Source organism: Pantherophis guttatus, chromosome 2 (assembly GCF_059756535.1).
Source record: "Pantherophis guttatus breed Tessera chromosome 2, ASM5975653v1, whole genome shotgun sequence".
NCBI classification, from domain to species: domain Eukaryota; kingdom Metazoa; phylum Chordata; class Lepidosauria; order Squamata; family Colubridae; genus Pantherophis; species Pantherophis guttatus.
The window spans coordinates 5,112,572-5,132,348 of NC_142064.1; the positions used below are offsets into that span (position 1 = coordinate 5,112,572).

Genomic DNA, 19,777 nt, shown 5'->3' on the forward strand with positions numbered 1-19,777 from the left:
AAAGCACGCATGCGAGCAAAGCACATGTGCAGAAGGCAGGTGCATGTGCGAACCGGGCATGCACGAGCAAGAAGCGAGCGTACTTCTGTGTGGTGAACCGGTAGCAACATAATGTGAAATGCACCACTGTCTGCAATATATGGTCAATTCTCAACCTTCTTAGCTTCCTCATGTTGTGAAGTTGAGCAGAAGTCTAATTTTTTTCCCCCCAAGAAACATTGGAGCTACATTTCTACTTTGGAAAGCATCTGCAGAAATATAAATACCGACTTTATTCAGAAGCACATTGGAAAATAGTGGGGTTTTTTTTTTCCACGATCTCCAGTTAGAAGTCTCCAGAAGACACCAACCCTGTTTTAGAAGATGGGGATTTAAGAAGCTTTGGTCGTTATTGAATAAACCCAGTCTCAATTTGCAGAGCACACCGAACTAACGCTCTTACCTGGATTTATACAACAGATTAATTAACTTGAGGATCGGACTAGCTGACTTGGTTCATTAGTAGGCTTCTCTTCTCACTAGGTTTCTAACTAGCCAGTTTATGCAGATTAACTCCAGTGAGTTAGCTTTTGGAAAAAGCTTCACAGAAGGGACCTGGTTCCTGATGCAACTTTGTATTATTTACATGTACAATTAAATTACCGTATTTTTTGGAGTATAAGACACTCAGGACTATAAAATGCACCTACCTTTTTTGGGGAGGAAAACAAGAAGAAAAAAAATCTGCCTCCCAGCAATTTGCCTCCTTGCAGCAAACAGCCCATTTCAGCTTCAGCACAGCCTGATTAGCACAAGAAAAAAAGAATCTGCCTCTGTCTCCCAGCAATTTGCCTCCTTGCAGCAAACAGCCCATTTCAGCTTCAGCTTCAGCACAATTAGCACAAGCAGCTGATTGTCGGTTGGATCGGCCTCCCGAAGCTGTTTCAGGGTGCACGGATTGCCATAGCCTATTGCTGCCTTCGCGCGCCCCATTTTCTGGGGGACTGGCAGGTGGGCGGGGCTACATTCAGTGTATAAGGCGCACACTAATTTTCATCCTCTTTTAGGGAGGGGAAGTGCATCTTATACGCCGAAAAATACGGTAATTAAATTGAGACCATACTTGGAATCCTGCATTGAGTTTTGGTCACCACAATATAAAAATATGTTGAGACTCTGGAAAGAGTGCAGAGAAGAGCATCAAAGATGATTAGGGGGCTGGAGGCTAAAACATATGAAGAACGGTTGCAGGGTATGTCTAGTTTGATGAAGAGGACTAGGGGTGACATGATAGCTATGTTCCAATATATGAGGGGTTGCTACAAAGAAGAGGAATCTCGACAAAGTCTGTAGAGATTCTCAGTCAACTTCTACCCTCAAAATGATGCTATAGGGGCACTGCACACCAGAACAACTAGGCACAAGGACAGTTTTTTCCCCACATGCCATCACTCTGCTAAGCAACTAATTCCCACAACAATTTCAAACTATTTAGTAAGGCTATATTACTATTCTTCTTCTCATCCTTCCTATTGCCTATCTCCTTTTATACTTATGACTATAACTTTGTTGCTTGTATCTTTATGGTTTATATTGTTTTATTTAGTTTCCTAGTATGATTTATGTTGATTGCTTATTTAGTATCCTACGACTATCACTAAATGTTGTACCTTATGATTTATGATCAATGCATTTTTATGATGACTATGAACTTGATCTATCACTTATAGCTTTTATGTACACTGAGAACTTTCCATTCCATTCCATTCCATTCCATTCCATTCCATGTTCTATTCTATTCTATTCTATTCTATTCTATTCTATTCTATTCTATTCTATTCTATTCTATTCTATTCCATATTTTCCATTCCATTCCATTCTGTTCCATTCCATTCCATTTTTCTTTATTCTGTTCTGTTCCATTCTGTTCCATTTCATATTTTCTTTATTCTATTCCATTCCATTCCATTCCATTCCATGTTCTGTTCTGTTCTGTTCTGTTCTGTTCTGTCCTATTCTATTCTATTCTATTCTATTCTATTCTATTCTATTCTATTCTATTCTATTCCATATTTTCCATTCCATTCCATTCCGTTCCATTCCATTCCATTTTTCTTCATTCTGTTCTGTTCCATTCTGTTCCATTTCATATTTTCTTTATTCTATTCTATTCCATTCCATTCCATTCTACCCTGCAGTGGATAGACAACAGTTAAGATGATGATATCTAGATAACTGTTTCTCAAGCTCGGTACCTTTAAGATATGTGGACTTCAACTCCCAGAAAGCATGCTGGGAATCGAAGTCCACACATTGTAAAGATGTCGTTTTTGGGAAACACTGATCTACTTGCACAAAGTGATAATGAAAAGGCCACCAATTTAAAATAATTATTAGGAAACAGGGAAGCAATTATTTTTGTTTCTCTTTCCCTCCTCCTTCTGTCTCCCCACCCTCCTGGGCTTATGAAGCATGAAAAATGGAATTTCATACAACCCTTGGACTCCACAGGCTACCCAGCTTCCTTTCTAGCTAATTCATTATGTACTTTTTAATTGTAATTTAGAAAAATGCAATTAAAACTCAACTTGATAATTAATTCCAAAGTGGTAAAAAAAAAAAAACTAGTTCTGAAGATTATTACTAAAATGCTAGGTAGCCGTTGATATAAATATTCATGAAATATCATTGTTTTATTTTCTTTTCCTTTTCTCCTCTTTCTCAGGCACTCAGCTTATCTGCAAAAGGAAAATTAAAGGGTCATTATTATACATAGGAGCATAACTGGAAATCATTAGGGAGAAATGCATCATTTCGTATTTCAGTATTTTTATTATTTTATGTATGGTCCTCTATGCTAGGTATTTTGTGCCAGCCATGGCAGTCTCTTCAAAGGCCACCAGATGGGAGCAAAGAGGCACCTTTGATCCCACTGGTGGGTCAAGGGGCTCCGGCCCCTGCAGCCCCATTGGGGAGAGTTAATGGCCCTCCGGCCCCCTCACACACGTTGGTAAGGGAGGGGCCAGGGGCCCCTATAAGAACCCCTGCACGGGGGCTGCTCTTTGGCTCTTGTTCTACCTTCCTACGGGACTGATCCATGGGCTCAATCCAGACATGGATGCCTCCATGCCAGGGAACTCATTTTCTCTACTATATTCCTAAATAAAGATTCAACTTGATTTGCATCCTTGCGTGCTGCCTTTTTCTTGGAAGGGCCTCAACGAACCATCAACCTTTGTGAGATCTCTCACACTCTATGAAACCCCCAAGAAACAGATAGATAGTTGATGGATAGAAGAAGAAGAAGAGGAGGAGGAGATAGACAGACACAGGTAGGTAGATAGATAGATAAGAGGGGGGGAGGGGTGAATAGGAGGGAGAAACAGAGTTGGAAGGGACCTTGTACTGTAGGTCATCTAGTCCAACCCCTTGCTCAAGCAGGAGACCCTACACCATTTCTGACAAATGGCAGTCTAATCTCTTCTTGAAAGCCTCCAGTGATGAAGCTGCCACAACTTCTGAAGGCAACTTCTGTTCCATGGGTTGATTGCTCTCACTGTCAGAAAATGTCTCCTTATTTATAGGTTGAATCTCTCCTTGTTCAGTTTCCATCCATTGTTCCTTGTCTGGCCTTCAGGTGCCTTGGGAAATAGCTTGACCCCCTCCTCTCTGTGACAGCCCCTTAAAGATAGATAGATGATGGATGGATAGATGGATAGATAGATAGATAGATAGATAGATAGATAGATAGATATAGACAGACAGAAAGACAGAAAGACAGAAAGACAGAAAGACAGAGATGGCTGGATGGATGGATGGATGGATGGATGGATGGATGGATGGATAGATGGATGGATGGACGAACAAACAAATAGACATAGAGATAGATAGATGAGAGATAGATATAGTAGATAGATAGATGAGAGAGAGAGAGAGAGAGAGAGAGGGAGAGGGAGAGGGAGAGAGAGAGAGAGAGGGAGAGGGAGAGAGAGAGAGAGAGAGAGAGAGAGAGAGAGAGAGAGAGAGAGAGAGAGAGAGAGAGAGAGAGAGAGAGAGAGAGAGAATAATTAGATCTTGCTGTTTGATATTACTTCTTACATCTTTGTTTTGGTGGGCTTTTAAAGAAGCACTTTTATTCTTCTTGCTATTTTAATATCTGAAAAACTACCGAGAGTCCTTGGAGATTCAGGCAGTGGATAAATTGCATAAATAAATCAATAAACAAAATACATACCCTAAAGGTAATCCTAGCGATACTATTTAAAGAAAAAAAAATACAGAAAAAACAAAACAAAAACAAATTAGTGCCGAGTATCCCACCTATAAGGGAGGAAAGGAAAGTCAACCAGTAAAAGAAAATCTTTCACAATAAAATAATGTTCACTTCTAAAAGTCAGGAATTTAGGGACTCCCTGATCTCTGGAGGGAGACTGTACCAAACAGATGAGAAAGCCGTGAAGATGTACTTCTGTGGGCCCCATCTCTTTTTCTGGGGAGAACCTGAAACATCTAAACCATTGTTCTTCAACCTTAGGCATTCTAATTTAAGGAATTATAATGCCTTGGTAAGGCCACCCTTGGAATATTGCATTCAGTTTTGATCACCATGATGTAAAAAGATGTTGAGACTCTAGAAAGAATGCAGAGAAGAGCAACAAAGAGGATTAGGGGACTGGAGGCTAAAACATATGAAGAACAATTGCAGGAATTGGGTATGTCTAGTTTAGTGAAAAGAAGGACTAGGGGAGACATAATAGCAGTCTTCCAATATCTCAAGGGCTGCCCCAAAGAAGAGGGAGTCAAGCTATTCTCCAAAGCACCTGAAGGCAGGACAAAAAGCAACGGGTGGAAACTAATCAAAGAGAGAAGCAACCTAGAACTAAGGAGAAATTTCCTGACAGTTAGAACAATTAATCAGTGGAACAACTTGCCTCCAGAAGTTGTGAATGCTCCAACACTGGAGGCTTTTAAGAAGAGATCCAGAAGTGTTCTAGGTTCTCCTACTTGAGCAAGAGGTTGGAGTAGAAAAGTTCCAGGGTTCCTTCCAGCGCTTATGATTCTATGATTCAAGAAGCTGTGATGATGCAGTGGTCAGAATGCAGTTTTTAAGCAGATGTTGGATAACCATTTGTCTGAAGTGGTGTAGGGTTTCTTGCCTAAGCAGGGGGTTGGACTAGAAGGCCTCCAAGGTCCCTTCCAACTCTGTTATTCTATTCTATTTTAACATGAATGGACTTCAGTTCCTAAATTCCCCAGCCAGCATGTTGGGTTGGGGAATTCTGGGATCTGAAGCCCACACATCTAAGGATGAGAAACATCAATCCGACAGTTCATTATAGTATAATTGTTTAGCTGGATGTGACATAAGGACCAAGATGCATATCTCTTATTTGGATTCAGAAATACAGGTAGTCCTAAAATTATAACCATTCATTTAGTGACCATTCAACGTCACAATGGCACTAAAAAAAGTGACTTATGACCATTTTTCACACTTACGACTGTTGCAGGAGCTCCATGATCATATGATCAAAATTCGGATGCTTGGCCATTGGCATGTGTTTAGGATAGCTGTGGTCCTGTGGGGGTCAAGGGATCACCTTTTGCGACCTTGTGATAAGCAAAGCCAATGGAGAAGTGTTCTGTCCCCCTTCCCCACACAGGCAAACACACAACCAGGCACGCCTGCCAATATTTTATTAAGCAATCAGACTAGAAACCCTTGCAGATAAGAGTTTTGGCAGTAAACTGCGAAATGCCTGCCAAGTCAGTTTTCACTCACAGTCAGCAAGAGAGAGTTTCTCCTCAGTCCGGTCCAGTAGCAAAAAGTAATCTACTAAGCAAGAATTAGCCAAGGTCCACTCCAAAATATGCACAAGCCAGATTTCAGGTAACACGATGTGACTCTCAGGTTTTTAACTTTGACCGTCACAAAGCCTGAAGAGCAATCACACCCACTTTTATTCCTTGTGAGGTGTGGCTCCATGACTCAGCTCAATTTCTGGCCCTCCCACGCCTCTTTCGTTGCTGTGCACGCTTTTCCCTCTGACGCTGCCTGGGATCAAGCCAGGATTCATCATCCTCGCTCCCTCTCTGTTGTTGTTCCGATATGCTTTCCTCCTGGCATATCCCAGGCTGTTCCTCCTGGCCTTTGGATGGAACCTGAGGCATTGCCAGAGAGGAGGGTCCTGGAGAGGGAGGCCTTGTCAGTTCCTCCCCATCACCTTCTGAGTCCTCTTCCTCTGTTAGGACAGGCTTGGGAGTCGGGATCACAACAGAGAAGCCAGATCCACTCAACAATCATGTTATTCATTGAATAACTGCAGTGATTCATTTAAACAACTATGGCTGACTTCAATCTGACCTAAGCATAGTACATAAAATTATCTGCCACAATGTCCTTCCTGTCAATGACTACTTCAGCTTCAACCACAACAATACACGAGCAAACAATAGATACAAACTCAAGGTAAACCGCTCCAAACTCGATTGCAGAAAATACGACTTCAGCAACAGAGTGGTCAATGCCTGGAATGCACTACCTGACTCTGTAGTTTCTTCCCCAAACCCCCAAAACTTCAACCTTAAACTGTCTACTGTTGACCTCACCCCACTCCTAAGAGGTCTGTAAGGGGTGTGCATAAGTGCACCAGTGTGCCTACCGTCCCTGTCCTAATATTCCTTTTTACTTACTTTTTTCATGTATTCCAATTATGTTTATACTTTTATGTGTTATCTTATATATGCTTGACAAATAAACTTATGATTATGATTATGGCAAGAAAGGTCATAAATTGGGCAATGGGGCAGCCCTCCCGAGCTCCGTTTTTGCTGGCAGAGGCATCGCAGGCTGGTCCTTCACTGTTTCCAGAGCAGCCACATCTAAACACCTTGAGTTTGACATTCCTGCTCTATACCACTTTTGACAAATGGCTGTCTAATCTCTTCCTAAAAGCCTCCAATTTTGGAGCACCCACAACTTCTGGAGGCAAGTTGTTCCACGGATTAATTGTTCTAACTGTTAGGAAAATTCTTCTTATTTTCAGGATGCTTCTCTCTTTGGTCAGTTTCCATCCATTTCTTCTTCTTCTTCTTCTTCTTCTTCTTCTTCTTCTTCTTCTTCTTCTTCTTCTTCTTCTTCTTCTTCTTCTTCTTCTTCTTCTTCTTCTTCTTCTTCTTCTTCTTCTTCTTCTTCTTCTTCTTCTTCTTCTTCTTCTTCTCCTTCCAAAAAGTTTTTATTTTTATTTCTCATAAGCATATTTGAGTGTACCATCTTTTTATTCGTCCTTTTTCATTCATCTTATCTTTTAACTTTCATTTTTAGTTGTTCGGGGCTGCTCTTTTACCATTTACCCTCCTTTATTTTACCACAACCTTTCGTCTTCTCCTCCCCTTCTCTTATTTATTCATTTATTTATTGGTTCAATTTATATGCTGCCCTTTTCCGGAGACTCAGGGTGGCTTACAATGCGTTAAGCAATAGCCTTCATACTTTTGTATATACCTGCTTAGTAGGGCTTTCGCCCCCCACCCTAAGCGGTGTTCTATTTTATACAAAGTCAGCTTATTGCCCCCACAATCCGGGTCCTTATTTTACCTACTGTACCTTGAAAGGATGGAAGGCTGAGTCAACCTTGAGCCTGGTGAGATTTGAACTTGCAGTAATTGCAGGCAGCTGGTGTTACTTAACAGTGCTTTAGTCTGCTGAGCCACCAAGGCTCTTTCCTTCCTCCATCTCTTCCTACTTTCTTCGTTCTTCCTCTCCTTCTCTTTCCTACTTCCCTTTCCCTTCCCCCACTCCTCTCTTCTTCCTCCCTTTTAAACCCTCTCTCCTACTCATCTTTCCCCTCTCTTTTCTTCCTCTCCTTTTACCTCTTTTCTATCTCTCCCTTCCTCTCTTCTTCCTTCCTCTTTCTCTACTCCTTTCCCTCTCTCTTGTTGTTTCCCTTTTCAATTCAATCTAGAATGGTATTCGAGCAGACCCAATTATCTATTTGCATCCATCTTCATTTCAGTTTCTTACTTGTTTAGTAATTACATCTGTTTCATCATTTGTGTACACTTTTATAATAATCTCACTTTTTCCCTTTCCCCTCCTCTTCCCCCTTTTCCCTTTACTTAGGCATCGTCTGGGTTTCTATTCTTCTAATTATTTTTTCTCTTTTTCATCTTTTCCCTATCTATTTTATCTCCATACCTTTATTCATATTTCTTTTCTAACCAATCATAAATTTTTCCCCATGTCTTCAAATACATCGAGTCCTCTTTATCTTTTATTCTCAGTGTTAGTCTATTCACCCATTGCTTCTTGTCCTGCCTTCTGGTGCTTTGGAGGACAGATTGACCACCTCTTCTTTCTGACAACCCCTCAAATATCGGAAGACTGCTATCGTGGTCACCCCTAAGTCTATTGATCTTTATTCTTTTAACATTTTGACATTTTATCTTGTTGCTACCTTTCACACTAGGTGAGATGAGCGCAGTGGTGAAATCCAAATTATTTTACTACCGGTTCTGTGGGCGTGGCTTGGTGGGTGTGGTGTGGCTTGGTGGGCGTGGCAAGGGAAGAATACTGCAAAATCTCCATTCCCACCCACTCCAGGGGAAGGATACTACAAAATCCCCATTCCCTCCCCACTTCTGGGGGAAGGATATTGCAAAATCTCCATTCCTACCCCACTTTGGGGCCAGTCAGAGGTGGTATTTGCCGGTTCTCCAAACTACTCAAAATTTCCTCTACCGGTTCTCCAGAACCTTTCAGAACCTGCTGGATTTCACCCCCGGATGAGTGGCACATACATTTAATAAATAATGGGACGATTTCCAGGGGGAAAAAAAATTCAGAAGGAAAATCTGGTGTGAAGTGTGCAATCAGGTTAGAACAGGGGTCTCCAACCTTGGCAACTTTAAGACTTGTGGACTTCAACTCCAAGACTTGTGGACTTCAATTCTACAAGTTCCTCAACTTGTAGAATTGAAGTCCACAAGTCTTGAAGTTGCCAAGTTTGGATTGGATTAGAAGAACAGCTTTTGAGGACGGGGGCAGTTTCTTTGTTTTGTGTTGTGTTGGTGTTGTGTTGATGTTTTGTTTTGTTTTGTTCCAGATGCGCTCTCCCATTGACGTAACGGAGTACAAATTGGAGCAAGATTTAAACCCACCTGGGACAGCACCTTCACTTCATTTATTGCAAGGCGCGATCAAGCCAACGCCGGTATTATGTGATTAAGCTACATCTGTCTCGGCGCAAGCAGTAACCGTATATCTTGAAGTTCAGCAGGTGTTTTGCAAAGAATCAAAAGGATTTTCCATGAAATTAGGCCTATAATAAAAAGGTGCCGCAACGAAGAGGCAGTCCTTTATACCGTTGATATACGAGCGTTGGCTTCTAATAAATGTCATTCCCAGATATTTTAAAAACCTCCAGCAGCAGAACTGTTTCCACCCCCCCCCACCCCCCACAACATATTTCGCAAGTGCCTCGGTGCAAAGATGTTCTTTTATAGATGTACAGTTTGGAAATTTTTTATTTGGCATTGCTAAATGAGCAGCTTTTTTTCCGGCTTTGCGAAAGAGAAGAGAGAGAACGGAGGAAAGAAAAAAAAAAGAAAAGAAAAGAAAACTGTTTTGCATCTGTTAGCTCTGATGTTAGGATATTAAATTTAGTAGCTTGGAACAGTGAAGTGTGCAGTGGGCCAAAGCACATGATTGTAACAAAGCAGCGTCTGCATTTCCTGCGTCAGATGAGGAGAGCACATCCTTCTCCTTCTGTCTGGGCCACTTTTTACAGAGGCACGATGGAGAGCGTTTTCACAAACTGCATCCCTATTTGGTTGGGTGGCAGCAGCGCCTCCGATAGAAAGTCCCTACAGAGAGTGGTAAGGACAGTGGAGAAGTTTATAGGAAGCTTGCTTCCCGTTGTTCAGCATACCGCTTATAAGCGCTATGTGCTTAGAACTCAAAGCATTGTTAGAGACCCCTACACACCCACTTCACGGTCTGTTTCTGTTGCTCCCCTCTGGGAGGAAGTTTCAAAGTATTAGCAAGTATTCAAAGTAGCAAGACTGCCAGATTCTGGAACAGCTTTGTTCCCTATGCCATCCGTCTGATTAACTCGCAAGATTCATTTTTCTCACCATGTACATGTATACATCCGAACTAGACTTTTTCTGTTTAATATAATATATGTGGGTATATGCATAATTATGTATGTATGTATGCATTTAGTCGTGTTTATGTGGTATATATTGGAGGTGGTGATCCTTTGAGAGCTGTATGCAACAAAATTTCATTTTAATGTATGCCAATTAGTGTACATTTAAAGTGACAATAAAGTTATTATTCTATTCCGTTCCATTCCGTTCCGTTCCGTTCCGTTCCGTTCCGTTCCGTTCCGTTCCGTTCCGTTCCATTCCATTCCATTCCATTCTATTCTATTCTATTCTATTCTATTCTATTCTATTCTATTCTATTCTATTCTATGTAGTTGATTGGTTGGAAATTGTTAGCTCGTGCATGAGGCAATCTATGCTATGATTGGTTGCTGTAAATAAAAGGAGGAGTTTCCCTCCCCACAACCTTTTTCTTCTGTGCATTCTGTACAGGCAGTCCTGGACTTACAACAGTTCATTTAACAACCATTCAAAGTTACAACACTACTGAAAAAGTGACTTATGACCATGCTTCACACTTTTGACCGTTGCAGTATCCCCTCAGTCACCTGATTTATTCTATTCGCTGCCTCCCGAGTCCCAACTGATAGGCTAGAAAGAAAAAAAAACTGTTTAAACTCTTGCTGCGGGGCTTCAAAGGGCCGCCCTACAGCTGATCAGTGTTAAAAGGCAGTGTGGTGGTAGACCAGTGTGCTTGAAAAACAAATGAGTAGACCGGTGCCTCCAAAAACAAATGAGTAGACCAGGGCCTCCAAAAACAAATGGGTAGACCGGTACAGCTCTGCAAGCAGTTAAAAGCCTGGTAGACCAGTACCTCTGCTAAATCCTAAAGAATTGTCACATGACCATCAAACCACGCCCACAAAATAAGCCACGCCCACAGAACCGGTAGTAAAAAAAAAATAGAACCCACCCCTGCTCAAGATCCAAACCAGGACAAAGCCATTAAGCCACAATAGGAATTGCCCAGCACTCCTTCATTGGATCAGCAGCCCAAACTTCAACCAAACTTTTCAGAGAACCTACAGAGCCAGCTATGACTGCAACACTGCCCCGTGGGAGTCGGACAACAGCCAATAGAATACATGTTTATTTATTTTATTTGTCAAGCATATATAAGATAACAGGTAAAAGTACAAACATAATTTGAATACATGAAAAGAGTAAGAGTAAAAAGGAATATTAGGACAGGGACGGTAGTGACGCTGGTGCACTTATGCACGCCCCTTACAGACCTCTTAGGAATGGGGTGAGGTCAACAGTAGACAGTTAAAGTTTTGGGGGTTTGGGGAAGAAACCACAGAATCAGGTAGTGCATTCCAGGCATTGTCCACTCTGTTGCTGAAGTCATATTTTCTGCAATCGAGTTTGGAGCGGTTTACCTTGAGTTTGTATCTATTATTTGCTCGTGTATTGTTGTGGTTGAAGCTGAAATATATATAAATCGCAATAATAAATAAATAAATAATAATAAATAGTCATTGACAGGAAGGACATTGTGGCAGATAATTTTATGTACTATGCTTAGGTCAGACCAAAGTCGTCATAGTTCTAAGTTGTCTAAGCCCAAAATTTGGAGTCTGGTGGCATAAGGTATTTTATTGCGGTTAAAGGAATGGAGGACTCTTCTCGTAAAATATCTCTGGACTCTCTCAATTGTATTAATGTCCGATATGCAGTGCAGGTTCCAGACAGATGAACTGTATTCGAGAATTGGTCTAGCAAATGTTTTGTATGCTCTAGTTAGTAGTACAATATTACCAGAGAAGAAGCTACTCAAGATTAGGTTAACAACTCTTAATGCCTTTTTGGCAATGTTGTTACAGTGGGCTCTGGCACTTAGATCTTTAGAAATGAGTACTCCAAGGTCCTTGACAGAGTGAGGGCCAACTACAAAGTCATGTCCCATCTAATTTCTAAGTCATGTTCTTGCACAGGAGCAGGAAGCTCAAATTCAAAGCCCAAGAGAAGATATGAAAACCTCTCACTCTCAACTCCATGTGGTCAGCTGCCCAGAATCCACGTCATTCTGCTTCATCATTAAATCCTCTTTCTAATCAGCCTCCAGCCTCCATTTTGTCTAGAATGCCTTTCTACCAGCTTAGAACTGAACCAGATGGATATTTCTTCCATCAAAAAGACTACGTCTTTCTGGCTTCTTCTGGACAGCTGCTACACAATTCCTTGACAAACGCATCAAAGACTTTACAATGAACCAAAACGCAAGTTTTGCAAAGCCCACAATCCTCCATTTTCCCTTTGGCCCTGCGGATCACGCCTGATCATTGTCAGATGATTTTATGGGGTCTTGCAAAAAATAAAATAAATCAAAAATAAAATCTATATTTGATTGTGAAAATGACACCTGAATGCACGACAAAATTAATGTCAGGGGGTTGCCGACCTTCTTTTTCGAAAAGAAAGAAAAAGAAAGTCGCTAAAAATCAATCATCTTGATAGAACTGAGAACAAAATGGCACGATTTTATGCAAAATGTGTATTTCACCATTAGGTTATGAGTGCGCTTTATATATAATGCTGCTCAGAAAGGTCATAAATGCATTTTATTTTATTTTTTTGGCCTACTTTACAGGCTGTGACATGTACAAAAAACCCCATTGCTTGGACTTAAAAAATAAAAAAAAAGAAGAAGAATTTTCAGTCCCAGGTTGGACTGTGAATGAGGCAACTCTCAGATCTTAGAAATGTGGGTAGCACGCAGGGGTGAAATGCTCCTGGATCGGACCGGATCGCCTGATCCAGTAGCAATTTTTCCCTGTGGTTTGGCGATCTGGTAACGATCACTGCCCGGGTGTCAATACTTTTTTTAAAATTATTTATTTATTTTTATATGCCGCCCTTCTCCGGAGACTCGGGGCGGCTTACAATGCATTAAGCAATAGCTTTCATACTTTTGTATATTTTATACAAAGTCAGTTTATTAACCCCCACAAACCGGGTCCTCATTTTACCTACCTTAGAAAGGATGGAAGGCTGAGTCAACCTTGAGCCTGGTGAGAATTGAACTCGCAGTAATTGCAGGCAGCTGGAAGCTAAATACTACCTTTAACAGTAGCATTAGTCTGCTGCGCCACTTTTAACCAGGAAGTAATGATTTTTTACCTTCTGCACATGCACAGAAGGTGTGTGTGCACATGTGATGTGCATGCAAGGGGTACGGAAGGTAAGTAGATTTCACCCCTGGTAGCATGCAAACCCGGATGGTGGAACTTGGCTTGAACAAAGTTTGCGAGACGTTCTGCATTGCTCATTCTCTCTCAGTTCAGCTTGGAAAGAAGAACAGGCTGTGAAGAAACAGAAGTAAATAAAGCTTATAAAAGACGGATGAAATTAGAACAGCTCTTCAGGCTTTGCCTGGCAGGAGAAAATGAAGGCAGTTTCCAAAATATCTCAAGGTTACGAAGATGGAGAAAACTATCTTAATACTGGAGCTCATTAGTGCATTAAAATAAAGAGAGAGAAAGAAATATGCAGCCATCATAAACTTTAATACTGCCTTTCCTGGTTGTTTCTAATTAAAATCTCTTTACTTAAGTTCTCTGTGTCTGTGGAGATTCTTAGTCATCATAGTTGTCCTAAAGGTGCTTTCTCAAAAGGCACCTGGACTTTGATTGTTTTTCCTTAAAGACGTTTCGCTTCTCCTCCAAGAAGGTTCTTCGGTTCTGACTGAATGGTTTCCCCCTCAGTCAGTTAGAACTGAAGAAGCTTCTTGGATGAGAAGTGAAACGTCTTCAAGGGAAAAACATGTTCATTTGCCTCTTGAAAAAGCACCTTTGAGACTCAGTCCTCTGTGTTTCTGGTTCTGCCTTTGGGCTTCGATATTTCTTGCAACCATTGTATAATACTGATATGCTGCCCAATTTCAGAGTCAAATTAATTCTGGAATATTTGAGGCATGATGGAATTCCTTCTTCAGGAATTCGAAAGAGAGTCAAGGTCATCATTGGAATCGTTAGACCTGGCTAATATCAGTAAGTGTCCTTTTGATAGAGAGAGGGTGTGTGATAAAGAGAAGAACAAAATAGGTCACAGGATCTCCGATTGATTGTGAAAATATTGTGAGAAAGGGAAGAAATGGTGCAGAAAATTGATCAGATTATGAAGTTGAAGGAGAAGTTGAAGGAGAAGGAAAAATAGGAGAAGGAGATGGAGAAGAAAGAAGGAGAAGGAGATGGAAGAAGAAGAAGAAAGAGATGGGCGGAAGAAGGAGGAGGAGGAGGAGGAAGGAAAGAAGGAAGGAGAAGGAGATGGATGGAAGAAGAAGAAAGAGATGGACGGAAGAATGAGGAGGAGGAGGAATAGGAGGAGGAGGAGGAGGAGAAGGAGAAGGATGGAAGAATAAGGAGATGGAAGAAGCAGAAGCTGGAGAAGGAGGAAGAAGAAGGAGATGGATGGAAGAATAAGAAGAAAGAGATGGATGGAAGGAGAAGGAAAAGGAGAAGGAGAAGGAGGAATAGGAGGAGGAGAAGGATGGAAGAATAAGGAGATGGAAGAAGCAGAAGCTGGAGAAGGAGGAAGAAGAAGGAGATGGATGGAAGAATAAGAAGAAAGAGATGGATAGAAGGAGAAGGAAAAGGAGAAGGAGGAGGAGAAGGATGGAAGAAGCAGAAGAAAGAGATGGATGGAAGAAGCAGAAAGAGAAGGAGGAGGAGGAGGAGGAGGAGAAGGATATGGATGGAAGAATAAGAAGAAAGATGGATGGAGGAAGAAAAATAAGGAGAAGGAGGAGAAGGAGGAGAAGGAAAGAGGAGCAGGAGCAGAAGAAGGAGCTGGTTTTAATACAGTGCAGTCCTTGGTGCTCTCTGAGCTTGGTTGTTTTCTTGCAGATGTTTCATTACCCAACTAGATAATATCATAAGTGCTACAAATATTCTCTTCTATTGGCATAGTTACCAGTTCTCGATAGCAAAGGATGATTTTTTTAAAAAAAATTGGCCCGAATTTTATTTCTCTGAGTGCCAAGCTTGTAGGAATTCTCTAGTGTTTTTGGAATTGATTTGTTCTAAGATGCTCACAGTTTGCTAGATAAATTAAACATCCAGATGAGCAACGAAGACCAAGATTAATATTAGACCAAAGATCACAAAGCAAACAATATCGCAATCAAGGATCTGCTAAACAAGTAAATAATAAACAACAACCCACTCAAAAGACCACCAAGAGATCACTCCTACCAATGCAGACAGTATATATGAGTATATAAAAATAAGAGCAAATTCCACTCTCTTCTAGCACTGATGGTGTTACCTAGTTTGGTAATGAAACATCTATCAGAAAAGAACCAAACTAGTGAGCCACCAAGGACCCAACATTTCAACCCTGAGCTACAAGTATTTTCTTTTAACCAAGCCTATTGTATCTAAATAGAGAGCAAACCCCACTCCCTTCTAGCACTGATGATGTTACCTAGCTGGATAATAAAACATCTGCAAGAAACAGCCAAGGCAAGGTGAAATCCAGCAGGTTCTGACAGGTTCTGGAGAACCGGTAGTGGAAATTTTGAGTAGTTCGGAGAACCAGCAAATACCACCTCTGGCTGGCTCCCCAGGAGTGGGGAGGGAATGGGGATTTTGCAGTAGCCTTCCTGTGCCATGCCCACCAAGCCACATGATGCCTACCAAGCCACGCCCACAGAACCAGTAGTAAAAAAAAAAATTGGATTTCATCACTGAGCCAAGGACTGGAGGGCAGCAAGGACTTCACAGTTCAGATACAGATTTATTTTTATTTATTTATTTATTTTTAATTTGATTTATATGCCGCCCTTCTCCGGAGACTCAGGGCGGTTTACAAGGCGTTAAGCAATAGCCTTCATACTTTTGTATATTTATACAAAGTCAGCTTATTGCCCCCACAAACTGGGTCCTCAATTTACCTACCTTAGAAAGGATGGAAGGCTGAGTCAACCTTGAGCCTGGTGAGATTTGATCTTACTTTAATTGCAGACAGCTGGTGTTAAATTTTATTTATTTATTTATTTATTTATTTATTAAATTTATATACCGCCCTATTCCTAAGGGACTCAGGGCGGTGAACAGCGAACGATAAAAATACATGTAATACAAACGTTAATAATAAAAAACCAATTAAAATATACTAAACATTCTGGTCCTAGATAATTCAAGACATCCTAGTTTAAAATAAAATCAAAAAGCAATATAAAGGGAAAGTTAGGCCAGGCTGGCCTGCTGAAACAGGAATGTTTTGAGGGCACGGCGGAAAGTGCGCAGATCCGGAATCTTCTGTATCTCTGAGGGGAGCTCGTTCCAGATGGTGGGTGCCCTCACAGAGAAGGCTCCCCCCCTGGGGGCCGCCAGTCGACATTGTTTGGCTGACGGCACCCTGAGAAGCCCCTCTCTATGGGAGCGTACTGGGCGGTGAGAGGCTATTGGTGGCAGAAGGCGGTCTCGTAAGTACCCCGGTCCTAAGCCATGGAGCGCTCTAAAGGTGGTAACTAAGACCTTGAAGCGCACCCGGAAGACCACCGGGAGCCAGTGCAGCTCGCGCAGGAGGGGAGCCACATGGGAGCGCCATGCTGCTCCCATAACTACCCGCGCGGCCGCATTCTGGACCAGCTGGAGCCTCCGGGTGCTCTTCAAGGGGAGCCCCATGTAGAGAGCATTACAGTAGTCCAGGCGTGAAGTGACGAGGGCATGAGTGACCGTTTTTAACGAGTCCCGATCCAGAAAGGGACGCAACTGGCGAATCAGGCGAACCTGATAAAAAGACCTCCCGGCCACAGCCGTCAAGTGTTCTTCTAAAGACAGCCGTGAGTCCAAGAGGACGCCTAAATTGCGAACCCTCTCCGTGGGGGGCAATTACAGTGCTTCTGTCTGTTGAGCTAAACCAGGCTCCTATTTATTTATTTTATGCAATTTATATGCCGCCTTATCTCCGAAGATTCAGGGCGGCTCACAACAATAAAAATCCATAGTTCCTCATTAAAAGTGATATAAAATTAAAATTCAGATACAGATTAACAGAGTTGGAAAGAACCTTGTAAGTCATCTAGTCCAACCTCCTGCCCAAGCAGGAGATCCTACACCATTTCTGACAGATGGCAGTCCAATCTCTTCTTGAAAGTCTCAAGTGATGAAGCTCCCACAACTTCTGAAGACAACTTTTATTCCATTGATTATTTGCTCTCACTGTCAGAAAACTTCTCCTCATTTCTAGGTTGAATCTTTCCTTGTTCAGTTTCCATCCATTGTTCCTTGTCTGGCCTGCGGGTGCCTTGGAAAATAGTTTGACCCCTTCCTCTCTGTGGCAGCCCCTCAAATATTGGAAGACTGCTATCATGTCTCCCTTGGTCCTTCTCTTCACTAGACTAGCCATGCCCATGCCCTTCATACTTTTGTATATACCTGCTTAGTAGGGCTTTCGGCCCCCCCTAAGCGGTGTTCCTTTTTATACAAAGTCAGCTTATTGCCCCCACAAACCGGGTCTTCTTCTTCTTCTTATCATCATCATCATCATCATCATCATCATCATCATCATCATCATCATCAAAGGAGCCTGGATAGCTCAACAGACAGAGCTCTGTAATTTAACACCAGCTGTCTGCAATTAAAGTAAGATCGAATCTTGCCAGGCTCAAGGTTGACTCAGCCTTCCATCCTTTCTAAGGTAGGTGAAATGAGGACCCAGTTTGTGGGGGCAATAAGATGACTTTGTATAAATATACAAAAGTATGAAGGCTATTGCTTAACGCATTGTAAGCCGCCCTGAGTCTTCGGAGAAGGGCGGCATATAAATCAAATTAAAAAAAAAAAATCAATACTACTTTCCAACTCTTATTCTGCTACTCCTGCTGCTTCAGGCCCAGTCCGTACAGCTAGCCCTCACTTCCCATCTTTGAAAGAAGGTGGCAAAGTCATGCTCACCCCTTCTCTCTAAGGTCGAAAATAGCCTCCTTCCATGAGTTCTTCCTTTGTAAGGAAAAAAAGAAAAAATAAAGATTTAACTTTCCTGAATGTGTTTCTTATTTTACAAGCGGGCGGACGGTGAGCTTTTGCAGACTCTGAAAAGGAAAAGGGAAAAGAAAAAAAGGCCAGGCCTCCTGTAATGGAATCCACATTTACAAAAGGGCTTTGGGTTTATTGCAGCAGATAAGTAGGGTTGGGGAGGACAATAGTGAGGAAGGACAGTGGAATAGATTGCTTTTTAGGTGAAGAGGAAGCCATCCTCTTTAACCTTCGGCTAATGAAAGTGGAGAATCTCCACCAACCTAAAAAAAACCTGAATAGCTATTCAAGGAGGCCAAGAATAGCCACTGAAGGCACTTAATATTGAAGGACACAGGGAGGTTAGGCGGTGAAAAGGCAGGGTTCATCCAAGATGTGGCGGAGAGGTTTTTCCTTCTCCCACCCGGCTACTAAGAGTCTACCCTTTCAAAAAAAGAAGAATGAGGCTCACCTTAGCTCTGTATTGAGGTTACCGGATCTGGGTTGCAAAGATCCGGAAGGTCTGCTAGAGGATGGGAAAGTGATGTGTTAACCCTTTGGTGTCATTAGTGGCCAGCTGGAGGAGGAGGAAGAGGAGGGGAGAGGGGGAGAAGGAGGGGGCAGAGGGAGGAGGGAGGAGAAGGGGGAAGGGGAAGGGGAAAGGGAAGGAGGAGGTGGGTAGGGGTATGGAGAGAAGAGGAAGAGGAGGGGAGGAGGAAGGAGGTAGGGGATAGGGGGAAGAGGAAGGGAAGGAAGAGGTGGGGAGGGGGTAGAAGGAGGAGTTGGGGAGAGGAGGGGGAAAAAGAGGAGAAGGAGGGAGGAGGGGGAGAAGCAGAGGGAGGAGGAGAGGGGAAGGGGCAGGGGAGGAGGAAGGGAAGGGTTGTCATTGGGAGGGAGAAGGGGAGGTGGGTAGGAAGAGGAGGAGAAAGAGGAAGAAGAGGAGAAGGGAGGGGGAGGAGAAGGATGATGATGAGGAGGAGAATGGGAGAGAGAAGGATTGGGGAAGTGGAAGGAAAAGGTGGAAGGAGGAGGAGAAATGGAAGAAGCAGAAGGAGGAAGAGAAGCAGAAGTGGAAGTGGAAGAGGAAGAGGAGGAAGAGCAGGAAAGAGAAGGAGAAGGAGAAGAAGAATAGCAATAGCACTTAGACTTATATACCACTTTGCAGTGCTTTACAGCCCTCTCTAAGCGGTTTACAGAATTAGCCTCTTGCCCCCAATAATCTGGGTCCTCATTTTACCCACCTCGGAAGGATGGAAGGCTGAGTCAACCTTGAGCCTCATGAGAGTTGAACTGCCAAATTGCAGTCAGCTGGCAGTCAGCAGAAGTAGCCTGCAGTACTGCATTCTAACCACTGTGCCACCGTGGAAGAAGGAAGAGGAAGAGGAGGAGGAGGAGGAGGAGGAGGAGGAGGAGGAGGAGGAGGAGGAAGAAGAAGAAGAAGAAGAAGAAGAAGAAGAAGAAGAAGAAGAAGAAGAAGAAGAAGAAGAAGAAGAAGAAGAAGAAGAAGAAGAAGAAGAAGAAACTTTATTCAGCCACTTGTATGTCATACAATTCAATGTACTAAAACAGGGTAATATAAATGAAATATGACCCAAAACTTACAACTGAGCCAAATGACGAAGCCTAGAGTCCTACAAAAAGCGTTTTAACCCATAAAAATCAAC

At 42.3% G+C, this 19,777-nt stretch overlaps 1 long non-coding RNA gene across 1 annotated transcript; it reads right to left on the minus strand.

The window, feature by feature from the left end:
- Nucleotides 1-11,281: 11,281 nt before the first annotated feature.
- LOC132709536 (uncharacterized) lies at nt 11,282-18,766 on the minus strand. The gene is made up of 3 exons (XR_009620568.2): nt 18,586-18,766; nt 13,273-13,454; nt 11,282-11,577 (listed from the first exon to the last, which is right to left on the minus strand). It is a non-coding gene; the product is annotated as an uncharacterized LOC132709536 (long non-coding RNA).
- Between the last annotated feature and the right edge of the window lie 1,011 nt (nt 18,767-19,777).